Source organism: Procambarus clarkii, chromosome 27 (genome assembly GCF_040958095.1).
Source record: "Procambarus clarkii isolate CNS0578487 chromosome 27, FALCON_Pclarkii_2.0, whole genome shotgun sequence".
Lineage (NCBI taxonomy): Eukaryota > Metazoa > Arthropoda > Malacostraca > Decapoda > Cambaridae > Procambarus > Procambarus clarkii.
The window spans coordinates 8527029-8541362 of NC_091176.1; positions in this window are offsets into that span (position 1 = coordinate 8527029).

The window sequence follows — 14334 nt, forward strand, 5'->3', positions numbered from 1 at the left end:
GGTACGACATATATATATATATATATATATATATATATATATATATATATATATATATATATATATATATATATATATATATATATATATATATATATATATATATGTCGTACCTAGTAGCCAGAACTCACTTTTTGGCCTACTATTCAAGGCCCGATTTGCCTAATAAGCCAAGTTTTCATGAATTAATTGTTTTTACGACTACCTAACCTACCTAACCTAACCTAACCTAACTTTTTCGGCTACCTAACCAAACCTAACCTATAAAGATAGGTTAGGTTAGGTTAGGTAGGGTTGGTTAGGTTCGGTCATATATCTACGTTAATTTTAACTCCAATAAAAAAAAATTGACCTCATACATAATGAAATGGGTAGCTTTATCATTTCATAAGAAAAAAATTAGAAAAAATATATTAATTCAGGAAAACTTGGCTTATTAGGCAAATCAGGCCTTGAATATTAGGCCAAAAAGTGAGTTCTGGCTACTAGGTACGACATATATATATATATATATATATATATATATATATAACTGAAAACTCACACCCCAGAAGTGACTCGAACCCATACTCCCAGGAGCAACGCAACTGGTATGTACAAGACGCCTTAATCCACTTGACCATCACGACCGGACAAAATGAGGTGATAGCCGAAGCTATTTGAACCACCCCACCGCCGGCACTCGAATAGTAATCTTGGGCATAGCATTTTACCAAATCACCTCATTCTTTGGGGCACACGTGAGGAACACAAATGCGAACAAGCTTGAATGGTCCCCAGGACAATATGCAACTGAAAACTCACACCCCAGAAGTGACTCGAACCCATACTCCCAGGAGCAACGCAACGAGGAACACAAATGCAAACAAGCCTTGTGTTCCTCACGTGTGCCCCAAAGAATGAGGTGATTTGGTGAAATGCTATGCCCAAGATTACCATCCGAGTTGCCGACGGGGAAGTGGTTCAAATAGCTTCGGCTACCACTTCCTTTTGTCCGGCCGTGATGGTCAAGCGGATTAAGGCGCCCTGTAGTTACCAGTTGCGTTGCTCCTGGGAGTATGGGTTCGAGTCACTTCTGGGGTGTGAGTTTTCAGTCGCATATAGTCCTGGGGACCATTCAGGGTTGTTTGCATATATATATATATATATATATATATATATATATATATATATATATAGTCGAAAAACAATTAATTCATGAAAACTTGGCTTATTAGGCAAATTGGGCCATGCATAGTAGGCTGAGAAGTGCGTTCTGGCTACTAGGTACGATATATATATATATGTCGTACCTAGTAGCCAGAACGCACTTCTCAGCCTACTATGCAAGGCCCGATTTGCCTAATAAGCCAAGTTTTCATGAATTAATGCTTTTTCGACTACCTAACCTACCTAACCTAACCTAACCTAACTTTTCCGGCTACCTAACCTAACCTAACCTATAAAGATAGGTTAGGTTAGGTTAGGTAGGGTTGGTTAGGTTCGGTCATATATCTACGTTAATTTTAACTCCAATAAAAAAAAATTGACCTCATACATAATGAAATGGGTAGCTTCATCATTTCATAAGAAAAAAATAAGAAAAAATATATTAATTCAGGAAAACTTGGCTTATTAGGCAAATCGGGCCTTGAATAGTAGGCCAAAAAGTGAGTTCTGGCTACTAGGTACGACATATATATATATATATATATATATATGTCGTACCTAGTAGCCAGAACTCACTTCTCAGCCTACTATTTAAGGCCCGATTTGCCTAATAAGCCAAGTTTTCCTGAATTAATATATTTACTATAATTTTTTTCTTATGAAATGATAAAGCAACCCTTTTCTCTATGTATGAGGTCATTTTTTTTTTATTGGAGTTAAAATTAACGTAGATATATGACCGAACCTAACCAACCCTACCTAACCTAACCTAACCTATATTTATAGGTAAGGTTAGGTTAGGTAGCCAAAAAAAGCTAGGTTAGGTTAGGTTAGGTAGGTTAGGTAGACGAAAAAACATTAATTCATGAAAACTTGGCTTATTAGGCAAATCGGGCCTTGCATAGTAGGCAGAGAAGTGCGTTCTGGCTATTAGGTACGACATATATATATATATATATATATATATATATATATATATATATATATATATATATATATGTATATATATATATATATATATATATATATATATATATATATATATGTCGTACCTAGTAGCCAGAACTCACTTTTTGGCCTACTATTCAAGGCCCGATTTGCCTAATAAGCCAAGTTTTCATGAATTAATTGTTTTTCGACTACCTAACCTACCTAACCTAACCTAACCTAACTTTTTCGGCTACCTACCCAAACCTAACCTATAAAGATAGGTTAGGTTAGGTTAGGTAGGGTTGGTTAGGTTCGGTCATATATCTACGTTAATTTTAACTCCAATAAAAAAAAATTGACCTCATACATAATAAAATGGGTAGCTTTATCATTTCATAAGAAAAAAATTAGAAAAAATATATAATTTCAGGAAAACTTGGCTTATTAGGCAAATCGGGCCTTGAATAGTAGGCCAAAAAGTGAGTTCTGGCTACTAGGTACGACATATATATATATATATATATATATATATATATATATATATATATATATGTCGTACCTAGTAGCCAGAACGCACTTTTTGTCCTACTATGCAAGGCCCGATTTGCCTAATAAGCCAAGTTTTCATGAATTAATTTATTTTCTCTAATTTTTTTCTTATGCAATGATAAAGCTACCCATTTCATTATGTATGAGGTCAATTTTTTTATTGGAGTTAAAATTAACATAGATATATGACCGAACCTAACCAACCCTACCTAACCTAACCTAACCTATCTTTATATATAACCTAACCTATAAAGATAGGTTAGGTTAGGTTAGGTAGGGTTAGTGAGGTTCGGTCATATATCTACGTTAATTTTAACTCCAATAAAAAAAAATTACCTCATACATAATGAAATGGGTAGCTTTATCATTTCATAAGAAAAAATAGAGAAAATATAATAATTCAGGAAAACTTGGCTTATTAGGCAAATCGGGCCTTGCATAGCAGGCCGAGTACGACGTTCTGGCTATAAGGTACAACATATATATATATATATATATATATATATATATATATGTCGTACCTAATAGCCAGAACGCACTTCTCAGCCTACTATTCAAGGCCCGATTTGCCTAATAAGCCAAGTTTTCATGAATTAATGTTTTTTCGTCTACCTAACCTACCTAACCTAACCTAACCTAGCTTTTTTTGGCTACCTAACCTAACCTTACCTATAAATATAGGTTAGGTTAGGTTAGGTAGGGTTGGTTAGGTTCGGTCATATATCTACGTTAATTTTAACTCCAATAAAAAAAAATTGACCTCATACATAGAGAAAAGGGTTGCTTTATCATTTCATAAGAAAAAAATTATAGTAAATATATTAATTCAGGAAAACTTGGCTTATTAGGCAAATCGGGCTTTGAATAGTAGGCTGAGAAGTGAGTTCTGGCTACTAGGTACGACATATATATATATATATATATATATATATATATATATATATATGTATATATATATATATATATATATATATATATATATATATATATATATATATATATATATATATATATATATATATATGTCGTACCTAGTAGCCAGAACGCACTTCTCAGCCTACTATGCAAGGCCCGATTTGCCTAATAAGCCAAGTTTTCCTGAAATAATAGGTTTTCTCTAATTTTTTTCTTATGAAATGATAAAGCTACCCATTTCATTATGTATGAGGTCAATTTTTTTTTATTGGAGTTAAAATTAATGTAGAAATATGACCGAACCTAACCAACCCTACCTAACCTAACCTAACCTATCTTTATAGGTTAGGTTAGGTTAGGTAGCCGAAAAAGTTAGGTTAGGTTAGGTTAGGTTAGGTAGGTTAGGTAGTCGAAAAACAATTAATTCATGAAAACTTGGCTTATTAGGCAAATCGGGCCTTGCATAGTAGGCATAGAAGTGCGTTCTGGCTACTAGGTACGATATATATATATATATATATATATATATATATATATATATATATATATATATATATATATATATATATATATATACAATGTATATGTATACCTATATATACCTCATACAATGTATACCTCAGGGCCGTAGGTGGACCTCCCCCACAGGTCAGGCTCGCCCCTAACCAGGAACCTCTCGTCCTCCGGGAGTCAGAGGTTTATAAAGCTATCGTTTCATTTCCCCCGGGCTCCTCAGGAGGCTACACAGGGGTAAGACCTCAACATGTGAAGGAAATGGTGAACCCTGTTCTTGGCCCAGCTGCAGAAGCGCTCCTGACAGAAATCACAACGTTTGTCAACAACTGCCTCGCCGGGTTAATCCCTGATGAAATCAAACCATTCTTCTTTGGTGCATCCCTATGTGCCCTGAAAAAGAAGGGGGGAGGAATCAGACCCATTGCCGTTGGTAATACCCTTCGCCGCCTAGTTGCAAGGGCTGCTGTCAGAAGTATCCGAACGGAAGCAGCCACCATGCTGCAACCCAACCAGCTGGGGTTTGGAGTCCCCCAAGGCTGTGAAGCAGCGGCTCATGCTGCACGAGCTTACATTACCTCTCTTACTGAAGACCAGGCAGTAGTAAAATTAGATTTTAAAAACGCTTTCAACTCGGTCAAAAGGGAAGCAATCCTCACTGCAGTCCAGGAACATTGCCCAAGCATTCTCCCGTTTGTGTCAGCAGGCTACAGCAAAGACTCAACCCTCCTGTTTGGCAAACATGAAGTCACCTCAGCAGAGGGAATTCAACAGGGAGACCCACTTGCACCGTTCCTCTTTTGCATAGCGGTTCGAGAAATTACAACCAGACTGTCCAGTGAGCTCAACATCTGGTTCCTGGATGATAGCACTCTGGCAGGCACACAAGATTCCCTGCTGGAAGACCTACAGCTGGTGAAGACACGGGGGGAGTCCATGGGTCTCGTTTTTAACCCCTCCAAGTGCGAAATTATTGCATCCAGTGAAGTAATTATGAGAGCAGTGAAATCAGTTTTACCAGAAGCCTCAGTCGTTAAACCTACCGACAGCACACTACTCTTAGCACCTCTGGGCCACAATGCCATTGCTGCAGTCCTTGACGAAAAGTTTAGAGACCTAAAGAGGATGGAAGAGAGAATTGGGGACTTGGACTCCCACGATGCCCTCTACCTTCTCACAAAGTGCCTTACCCTGCCCAGGCTAACATACTTCTTAAGGTGTGCACCAACTTTTGGCAACCCACTTCTAAATCAATATGATGAGCTCCTCAGGTCAATATTCAGGAAGGCGCTCAACCTAGATTTAGATGACAGTCAGTGGGACCAAGCAACACTACCAGTGAGATTTGGAGGGATAGGCATACGAAAGGCAACTGAGGTAGCACTTCCAGCATTCTTATCCTCATGTACAGCAGCCAACGAATTGGTAGGGCAGATCCTACCAGAGCGTATGAGAGAGACAGCGGGAACTCATGATCAAACGTTCATCGAAGCAGCCAGACAATGGGACACCATTGCACACCCTCAACCCCGACCACAAGTCCCAAAAGACCACAAGCAGGCCCACTGGGATAGCCCCATAATGGAAAAGACTGTCACAGCAATGATTGACAACGCTGATGCTGAAAACAAAGCCCGCCTCCTAGCGGTAACAGCACCCCACGCCGGGGATTTCTTATTTGCGGTGCCCAATGCAGCCCTGGGAACTCGCCTCAGTCATGACGCTCTCCGCATTGGAGTTGCCCTTCGCCTTGCCGCCCCCATCCTCACCGAACATAGGTGCATCTGCGGAACTGCGATGGCAGACCAATATGGGCGTCATGGTCTGGTATGTCGAAAATCACAGGGTAAAATTGCAAGACATGAAGAAGTCAACGACATCATCAAGAGGAGCCTCGCCACAGCCCGCTGCCCGGCACAAAGAGAACCACACTTATCCAGACCTAACGACCTTCAGAAGCGCCCTGATGGGGTCACCTTGCTACCTTGGAAGGATGGTAAGCAAGTGGTATGGGACTACACATGCGCTGCCACACTGGCCAGTACCTACCTCCACTACAGCACACGTGAAAGCGGTGATGCTGCTTCTTTCAGGGAATCGCAGAAAATTATTAAATACAGAGGTCTAGTACACTGCTACAGCTTTGTTCCGATCGGCTCGGAGACCCTCGGTTCGTGGGGAAAATGTGCATTGAAGTTCCTGAAGGAATTGGGGGACAAATTGATCAGCGCTACAAAAGACCAGAGAGCAAAAAGTTTCTTGTTCCAGCGCCTCAGTGTTGCGATTCAGAGGGGAAATGCCTGTTGCGTCTTGGGCACTAGTCCAACTTCAGAGGAATTCGAAGAAGTGTTTGACTTGCAACAATGATCGAACCCGTCTGTGACATTCATCGATGTTTCCCATTGTTGAGTTCTTCAAGAGATCCATAACCTTTAAGCACCTTTTTGCATTATTATTTTTGTATCAACCCATGTATACCTTGTAACCATCAAATGCATAATAAAGCACAAAAAATAAAAAAGGAAGGGGGTGGTAGGAGAAAAGCACACACAAACTGTATTGGAGGGGATCTAAACATTCCCTCTAATGCGTTATGCGTGGTTTCCTCCGAGGCTATGGGTCCCCCTTCTTCCAGCTAGAGGTGGTACTCTTATACATATACATATAATATTATATAAGTTATTCTATGTTAATATTAAAATAAATCATTATATTATCGAAATTGATTGATCTAAATTTAATGTAACTCTTCAATTAGATGAATTCAAAATGAATTATTTTAAATAATTACCCACACCTGTACCCCTTCCCCCTCCCCACCCAGGGCCACACTTGAACCCCTTCCCCCTCCCCACCCAGGGCCACACTTGAACCCCTTCCCCCTCCCCACCCAGGGCCACATTTGAACCCCTTCCTCCTCCCCACCCAGGGCCACACTTGAACCCCTTCCCCCTCCCCACCCAGGGCCACACTTGAACCCCTTCCCGCTCCCCACCCAGGGCCACTTTGAACCCCTTCCCCCTCCCCACCCAGGGCCACACTTGAACCCCATCCCCCTCCCCACCCAGGGCCACACTTGAACCCCTTCCCCCTCCCCCACCCAGGGCCACACATGAACCACTTCCCCCTAACCACCCAGGGCCACACTTGAACCCCTTCCCCCTCCCCACCCAGGGCCACACTTGAACCCCTTCCCCCTCACCACCCAGGGCCACACTTGAACCCCTTCCCCCCTAACCACCCAGGGCCACACTTGAACCCCTTCCCCCTCCCCACCCAGGGCCACACTTGAACCTCTTCCCCCTCCCCACCCAGGGCCACACTTGAACCCATTCCCCCTCCCCACCCAGGGCCACACTTGAACCCCTTCCCCTCCCCACCCAGGGCCACACTTGAACCCCTTCCTCCTAACCACCCAGGGCCACACTTGAACCCCTTCCCCCTCCCCTCCCAGGGCCACACTTGAACCCCTTCCCCCTCACCACCCAGGGCCACACTTGAACCCCTTCCCCCTCCCCACCCAGGGCCATACTTGAACCCCTTCCCCCTCCCCATCCAGGGCCACACTTGAACCCCTTCCCCCTCCCCACCCAGGGCCACACTTGAACCCCTTCCCCCTCCCCACCCAGGGCCACACTTGAACCCCTTCCCCCTTACCACCCAGGGCCACACTTGAACCCCTTCCCCCTCCCCACCCAGGGCCACACTTGAACCCCTTCCCCCTCCCCACCCAGGGCCACACTTGAACCCCTTCCCCCTCCCCACCCAGGGCCACACTTGAACCCCTTCCCCCTCCCCCACCCAGGGCCACACTTGAACCCCTTCCTCCTCCCCACCCAGAGCCACACTTGAACCCCTTCCCCCTCACCACCCAGGGCCACACTTGAACCCCTTCCCCCTCCCCCACCCAGGGCCACACTTGAACCCCTTCCTCCTCCCTCACCCAGGGTCACACTTGAACCTCTTCCCCCTCCCCACCCAGGGCCACACTTGAACCCCTTCCCCCTCCCCACCCAGGGCCACACTTGAACCCCTTACTCCTCCCCACCCAGAGCAACACTTGAACCCCTTCCCCCTCCCCACCCAGGGCCACACTTGAACCCCTTCCCCCTCACCACCCAGGGCCACACTTGAACCCCTTCCCCCTCCCCACCCAGGGCCACACTTGAACCCCTTCCCCCTCACCACCCAGGGCCACACTTGAACCCCTTCCCCCTCCCCCACCCAGAGCTACACTTGAACCCCTTCCCCCTCACCACCCAGGGCCACACTTGAACCCCTTCCCCCTCCCCACCCAGGGCCACACTTGAACCCCTTCCCCCTCACCACCCAGGGCCACACTTGAACCCCTTCCCCCTCCCCACCCAGAGCCACACTTGAACCCCTTCCCCCTCCCCACCCAGAGCCACACTTGAACGCCTTCCCCCTCACCACCCAGAGCCACACTTGAACCCCTTCCCCCTCCCCACCCACAGCCACACTTGAACCCCTTCCCCCTCCCCACCCAGGGCCACACTTGAACCCCTTCCCCCTCCCCACCCAGAGCCACACTTGAACCCCTTCCCCCTCCCCACCCAGGGCCACACTTGAACCCCTTCCCCCTCCCCACCCAGGGCCACACTTGAACCCCTTCCCCCTCCCCCACCCAGGGCCACACTTGAACCCCTTCCCCCTAACCACCCAGGGCCACACTTGAACCCCTTCCTCCTCCCCACCCAGGGCCACACTTGAACCCCTTCCCCCTCACCACCCAGGGCCACACTTGAACCCCTTCCCCCTCCCCACCCAGGGCCACACTTGAACCCCTTTCCGCTCCCCACCCAGAGCCACACTTGAACCCCTTCCCCCTCCCCCACCCTGGGCCACACTTGAACCCCTTCCTCCTCCCCACCCAGAGCCACACTTGAACCCCTTCCCCCCTCACCACCCAGGGCCACACTTGAACCCCTTCCCCCTCACCACCCAGGGCCTCACTTGAACCCCTTCCCCCTCCCCACCCAGAGCCACACTTGAACCCCTTCCCCCCTCACCACCCAGAGCCACACTTGAACCCCTTCCCCCTCCCCACCCAGAGCCACACTTGAACCCCTTCCCCCTCCCCCACCCTGGGCCACACTTGAACCCCTTCCTCCTCCCCACCCAGAGCCACACTTGAACCCCTTCCCCCTCACCACCCAGGGCCACACTTGAACCCCTTCCCCCTCACCACCCAGGGCCACACTTGAACCCCTTCCCCCTCCCCACCCAGAGCCACACTTGAACCCCTTCCCCCTCACCAGCCAGAGCCACACTTGAACCCCTTCCCCCTCACCACCCAGAGCCACATTTGAGCCCCTTCCCCCTCACCACCCAGGGCCACACTTGAACCTCTTCCCCCTCCCCCACCCAGGGCCACACTTGAACCCCTTCCCCCTCACCACCCAGAGCCACACTTAAACCCCTTCCCCCTCACCACCCAGAGCCACAGTTGAACCCCTTCCCCCTCCCCACCCAGGGCCACACTTGAACCCCTTCCCCCTCCCCACCCAGAGCCACACTTGAACCCCTTCCCCCTCACCACCCAGGGCCACACTTGAACCCCTTCCTCCTCCCCACCCAGAGCCACACTTGAACCCCTTCCCCCTCACCACCCAGAGCCACACTTGATCCCCTTCCCCCTCACCACTCAGAGCCACACTTGAACCCCTTCCCCCACCCAGGGCCACACTTGAACCCCTTCCCCCTAACCACCCAGGGCCACACTTGAACCCCTTCCGGCTCCCCACCCAGGGCCACACTTGAACCCCTTCCCCCTCACCACCCAGAGCCACACTTGAACCCCTTCCCCCTCACCACCCAGAGCCACACTTGAACCCCTTCCCCCTCACCACCCAGAGCCACACTTGAACCCCTTCCCCCTCACCACCCAGAGCCACACTTGAACCCCTTCCCCCTCACCACCCAGAGCCACACTTGAACCCCTTCCCCCACCCAGGGCCACACTTGAACCCCTTCCCCCTCACCACCAAGGGCCACACTTGAACCCCTTCCCCCTCCCCACCCAGGGCCACACTTGAACCCCTTCCTCCTCCCCACCCAGAGCCACACTTGAACCCCTTCCCTCTCCCCACCCAGGTCCACACTTGAACCCCTTCCTCCTCCCCACCCAGAGCCACACTTGAACCCCTTCCCCCTCCCCACCCAGAGCCACACTTGAATCCCTTCCCCCTCCCCACCCAGAGCCACACTTGAACCCCTTCCCCCTCACCACCCAGGGCCACACCTGAACCCCTTCCCCCCCTCACCACCTAGGGCCACACTTGAACCCCTTCCCCCTCACCACCTAGGGCCACACTTGAACCCCTTCCCCCTCCCCACCCAGAGCCACACTTGAACCCCTTCCCCCTCCCCACCCAGGGCCACACTTGAACCCATTCCCCCCTAACCACCCAGGGCCACACTTGAACCACTTCCTCCTCCCCACCCAGGGCCACACCAGAACCCCTTCCCTCCTTCACCACCCAAGTTCACACCTGAACTTCTTACCCTCCCCCTCACCATCGAAGGGGTGAGAGGAACTCCTTGCTGCTCCCCAACCCTCATATCGCCCGAGGAGTAGAACAGCCTGTGAAAGTAACATCTGCAACTTATATTTATAAAAAATAATTTAACGATTGAAAAATGTTTCTCGGAACTGTTATTAATAATGCAGAGGCATTCGATGACGGCATTTAATTCTGTCATATTTACTCTTTGCATGCATCCAGGAGATACTGTGAACATGTTCATGTCGGTGGTGAATACATTTGGTCGAAGAACATCGCTTCCTCTGTTGTTGTGGCTTGTTATCGCCTTCCTCATGTCATAGATATAAGGTCATTTAATAATGCAGTAATTAACTAAGTTCTTGTTGGGTAGATACAAATCAGCCACACACCAGGCACTCATATCTGGCCTTCATAACAGGTCCTCACGCCAGGCCCTCATCACACTAGCGTAACTCATTACCGTATTGACGTAAGATCTGTGAATTGCGTATCTGTGTTTACTTGAGAATTTTCCTTGTGAGGGAGACGTCAGCCGGCGATGCTTCCCAACACTGACGGCAGCTGTTGCTTCACACACACACTCACACACACACACACACACACACACACACACACACACACACACACACACACACACACACACACACACACACACACACACACACACGCACGCACGCACGCACGCACGCACGCACACACACACACACACACACACACACACACACACACACACACACACACACACACACACACACACACACACACACACACACACACACACACACACACACACACACACACACACACACACACACACACACACACACACACACACACACACACACACACGCACGCACGCACGCACGCACGCACGCACACACACACACACACACACACACACACACACACACACACACACACACACACACACACACACACACACACACACACACATACACACATACACACACACAAAACATGGCAGTTAACAATATAATTGAGAGGGCAGCCTTTGCTGCCTATAGAATTCGATCCCATCTGCTCATCCAGGGGAACTTCAATCACAGAAGGATAGACTGGGAGAACAAGGAACCACATGGGGGAGAGGAAACATGGAGAGCTAAACTACCGGAGGTGGCACCAAAAAACTTTTTAAGCCAGCATGTCAGGGAACACACAATAGTGAGGGGAAACGATAAACCAGTGAGACTCAACCTAGTCTTCAGTCTGAATGACTCCAACAGAAGGGAAATTGACTTCGAGGCCCCAGTAGGAATGAACGATCACAGTGTACTGACGTTTGAGCATCTGGTCGAAGAAGGGTTAAAGTACTCAAGAAAGGGAACTGAAAACAAAAGGCTAGCATTCCGTAAGAGAAACTACGAGGAGATGAGAAAATTCCTAACGGATATAACATGGGAAACGGAGCTAAGGGGAAAGACGGCCCAAGACATGATGCAATACATTACATAGAAGTGCAAGGAGACAGCAGAAAAGTTTATCCCGGCCCAAAAGGTAAAAAATTAAATGCTGATAAGAAACCCATGGTTTAATCAGAGATGTAAGCTAGCTAAGCAACAAAGCAAAACAACATGGAGAAGCTATAGAAATAACAGGACACTTGAGAGCAGAGAAGAATACCAGGGAGTCAGGAATGAATTCGTCAGGGTGAGAAGAGAGGCAGAAGGGCAATATGAAAACGACATAGCAAGCAAAGCTAAGACTCAACCCAAATTGCTGCACAGCCAAATCAGGAGAAAGACAACAGGGAAGGAATAGGTAATGAAACTGAGAATAGGGGCAGACAGATTCACTACAAAGGATAAAGAAAGGTGCGAGGAACTCTACGAAATTCCAGTAAATCTTCACATTAGAGCAAGGAGAAGTTCAAGAGATAAAAGAAGGAATAGTTAACCAGGCACCACTAGAGGAATTTGAGATTACCAGTGGGGATGTAAGGAAGCTTTTGCTAGAGTTGGATGTGACAAAGTCCATAGGCCCGAATGGAATATTGCCATGGATACTAAAGAAAGGAGCAGAAGCACTGTGCCTGCCACTCTCCATGGTGTATAACAAATTACTGGTAACAGGTGACTACCCAAAATATGGAAGACGGCAAACATAGTCCCGATATACAAGAAGGGGGATAGACAGGAGGCACTGAACTACATACAGGCCAGTGTCCCTAACTTGCATACCATGCAAGCTAATGGAGAAAATTGTACGAAAAAAGCTAGTGGAACATCTGGAGCGAAGGAACTTTGTGACACTACACGAACATGGTTAAGGAATGGCAAGTCATGCCTCACAGGATTAATTGAATTATACTATCAGGCAACAAGAATTAGACAAGGACGAGAGGGGTGGGCAGACTGCATCTTTTTGGATTGCCTGAAAACATTTGACACAGTGCCACACCAGAGACTAGTGCGAAAGCTGGAGGTGCAGGCAGGAATGAAAGGAAAGGTACTCCTGTAAAGGATAAGGGAGTACCTAAGTAACAGAAGACAGTGAGTCACTGTGAGGGGTGACTCCCCCTCCGTCCCATCCCAAATCCGTATCCTAACCCCCTTCCAAGTGCTGTATAGTCGTGATGGCTTGGCGCTTTCCCCCCTGATAGTTCTCTTCCCTTCCCCATAGTATCCTCTTGAAATCGCGTTTACCAACTGTTTTAATGTCCCCATTCTCTACTAGATTATATCGCAAAGCATATTTAATATCCAACAGGACATGATCACTCTTTCCAAAGGGAGGAAGGTACTGGATGTTAACACCTGCTCTTCTTTCCTGGTGAATATTAGATCCAGTACTGACGGAACATCCGCTTCCCTCATTCTTGTGGCCTGCTTGACGTGTTGATACATGAATGTCTCTAAAATGAGTTTTACAAATCTACCTGTATCATCCTGATTCCAGATTTGTAATGCCATTATGTCAACATCTCGAGGATTTTCAATTATTAACTCTCTCACTTTAAGGTGTTCTTTCACCAGCACAGCCACTCTCCCTCCCCCCTTCCTAGTTGTCCTGTCACATCTCCAAACTAAGTAGTCCCTTGGGAATACGAACTCATTTAAATATTTTCTTCAAGTTTCGTCTCTGTTACACACAGAAATCACAACAGCGTGATACATCAAATGAACAAATCCACAAGGGCCGTGATGAGGTTTCGAACCTACGTCCGAGAGGATCCCAGACGCACCTTAGCCGATTGTGCCACGACATGGTAAAAATAATTGCAACCAGGAGTGCTACTGCCGTTGCATGGGTCCTGCAGCCTCTCTGAGACACAAACCAGGGTTTTACACAATTTCCCCATGCACCCGAGCTGTCAACAAGCTGTTCTTCCTCTTCGTCCTTACTTCAAAACTCACAGAAATCACAATAGCATGATACATCAAATGAACAAATCCAGGCTGCGGGATCCATATGAGGGCTTCATCTTCATTTCTATCCCCATTTAGACGTTTCGCTTCAATGAGGTTCATTTTCAGCTTTTCTCTGACCTCCTTTGAGAGGTCTTGTCTTATTGATCAAAGTTTGCCATCCTCATCATATTGCAATTTTCTGGTATTTCTAAGCACTTCCAATATATGTTTCACTCCATTAAACGTCACCCTTAAAGGGCCGATCTTGTCTTTCTCATATTTTTCTATCCTAAAATCACTGACATGTTCCATGGAATTTAGGCCTTCTCCTAATCTTACTATTTTTTTCTATGATTTTCATCTCTTCTGATGTTCTGTCCACC